General features: G+C 41.9%; 1 pseudogene; it reads right to left on the bottom strand.

Annotated features, from left to right (window-relative positions):
* Positions 1-518: 518 nt before the first annotated feature.
* LOC149215433 (protein DMP2 pseudogene) lies at positions 519-912 on the bottom strand (annotated as a pseudogene).
* Positions 913-2,589: the final 1,677 nt, after the last annotated feature.

The raw sequence follows: 2,589 nt of genomic DNA on the forward strand, positions 1-2,589 counted from the left end.
ACTCAGGTGTCAAACCAACAGTGAGGATAGCAATCTCTGGCTGTTATCCGCGAATGTGGGTTTGACTCATCACTGTTATCAAGCAAAACCACGCCACCTGGAATAACCCGCTGGTGGTCCGTAAGGGAGCAAGCTTTCACTCCTGCCTCTCTGGCTTCTACCTGCGAATGTCGGTTTGACTCATCACTGTTATCAAAGAAAACCATGCCACCTGGAATAACCCGCTGGTGGTCCCTAAGGGAGCAGGGTTTCACTCCTGTGAGATGTCATATCCCTCGCGTAACTCCTCATAACTAACAGTTTTGAATGGTTGGTCAGTTTCGGAACTGATCCTTAAACTGCGGAACTGTTTCTTGATATGGGAGGCATTACTTCACATCTAGGGAATGCTCCATTACAGAAACTCGGGGAAACTGATTCTTGATGAGGGGGAATAAGGGAGGCGGTTACCATTAAAAAAGGAGACCTTAACGCTTCATGAAAGGGATCGGAAGGCTGATGGCAGGGGGCTGGTCCTCTCAGGCATCCGCGTAGTAACAGCCAACAACGTTGGGATCCATGAGGGCGACTGATGAAAACACCAGAACCGCTAGCACCGCGGGCACGAGATCAAGAAACGTGAGTTTGTAGGAAGATAGATCCACCGTCCTGTTGATCTCTGGGGTGGTCATCCACATTCCGGTTCTGGTGGCGATTCCGTAGTATAACGTCCCGTCGTCTGCCTTGTAACTGGGGGAACGAATCAATGAAACAAGAAATCGCGCAGACGCCCAAGAGAAGGCCGGTCAAGTATTTGTTGAAGTTGTAGCAGTGGCCTCCGTTGGTGAAAATCGGTGACAGAATTTGGAAAGCAAGAACGGTGGTAGTGGGAAGAAAGAGTGGATCAGCCAAAGGTCTGGGACTGGGATCCATGCACTGCCTGTTGTTCTTGTCCTGGGCGTTGCTGCTCTGGTACACAAGTTGGGTCGAGCACGAAAGGGTAATAGATGGCGGGGAAGCATTCACCACGATGCTCAATGTTGTCACCAGTAGACTGTCTCTTGGACAAGCAGCGCCAGATATAAGTGCATTGGGACGAGCTCAAAGTGCTGCTTATTCTATTTTTGAGATGATAAATCGAGACTCTTCTGGAAAGTCAAGCTCTGGTAAAGGAAGCAGACTAGAGAGCATAGAGGGAAACCTTGAATTACGAAACATGCGCTTCAGTTATCCATCTCGTCCAGATGTCATCATATTTGAGGATTTGAGTTTCAGTATTTCAGCTGTGAAAGATGCGTGCAGACATGCCATTTTGGAGCGGTTTAAGGCAGCTGTTAATACTCACGCCAGATCTGAAGATAAGTAACTGCACTCTTTATAGAAAGAACCTTAGCGTATCTTCAGTAACTGCATTCTTACAGAGAGAATTTTAGTGCATGCATTAGAAGAATGATTGATTTTATAGGTTCTCTTTGTAAAGAGAATGGGTTAATGCATGTGGTAATGTATATGGTAAAAGATTGATTAATTTATCTCTTTTCTTGTTTAAAGAAATACTTAATGAGTCCATGCTTGTATCTTTAAAAGATTATGTCCACTACATATATTCAAGAAGGGATATTAGGATAAGCTAATGGCTCAAAGAACAGTCATCGTGTTATGGAGATGTGTTCTTTGCATGTTAGCAAGCTATGTTAAATCTTGACCATTGTGTTGTATGTTTTTAGAAAGAAACATGGACTTGTAAACTATTGACTAGATCTCTTAGAGAGAGATATGCACCAGTGTGAATAAGCTTTGTGTAAAGTAGAACAAGAATTTACTTGAATAAACGTACTAGTGAGTTAGTATGTTGTGCTTGCCTCACACAGATGAGTAGATGATAAAAGATCCTTTTTAAAGGTTGTTTAATGAATTATTGATAATGTATCTAATATTGTTGCCAAGCTTGTTGCCAACAGCATTGACAGGAAACGATGGCGGTTGGTGCCAGAGGAAACTGATGTTTAATATTGGCAGGATAAGGATTATTGGTCCATGTAGATGAGTCCAAATTGCAGTATTTATGCCACAAGGATTATTGCATGTGGCGGTATGTAAATAACAGATTACATGTAAATTGTGTTAGCTTGTAGCTAGTTATGGGATAACTTAATGATAACTCATTGTAATGATTTTTTTAACAATGGTTAAGGGATGGAATCCCTTATAAGCCATTGAGTGAGGGGTGAAAACCCTCACGAGCGTTTAATAAGAAGATTAAACGTTTGCTGGTTTTCACCCTACGGGGTTTCCAGGGTATATCCGTGTTCAATGGTGTGATTGGTGTGATTGCTTTATGTGTCCATTGTTGATGATGGGTCCTTGATGATGATGGTTCTTTATTTGTTGTGACAAGCATAATGTCTTAGTGCATGATTATTTAGTATGGTTAAGGATATCAAGTAATGGATGCAGGGGATTCATGAGACAGCTTATGTCAGAACACTACCACATGGATGGTTAACGGTTATGAAAATGGATATATAACTTATTGTCTTTCACTGCAATTTACTTGATGTATTAGTGAATGTGATATCTAATGGTTAGTGATGATTTGTGGAGTTGTTA

Source organism: Pinus tabuliformis, chromosome 1_1, assembly GCF_031772625.1.
Source record: "Pinus tabuliformis cultivar Carrire ecotype Pingquan chromosome 1_1, CPIR1, whole genome shotgun sequence".
NCBI lineage: Eukaryota > Viridiplantae > Streptophyta > Pinopsida > Pinales > Pinaceae > Pinus > Pinus tabuliformis.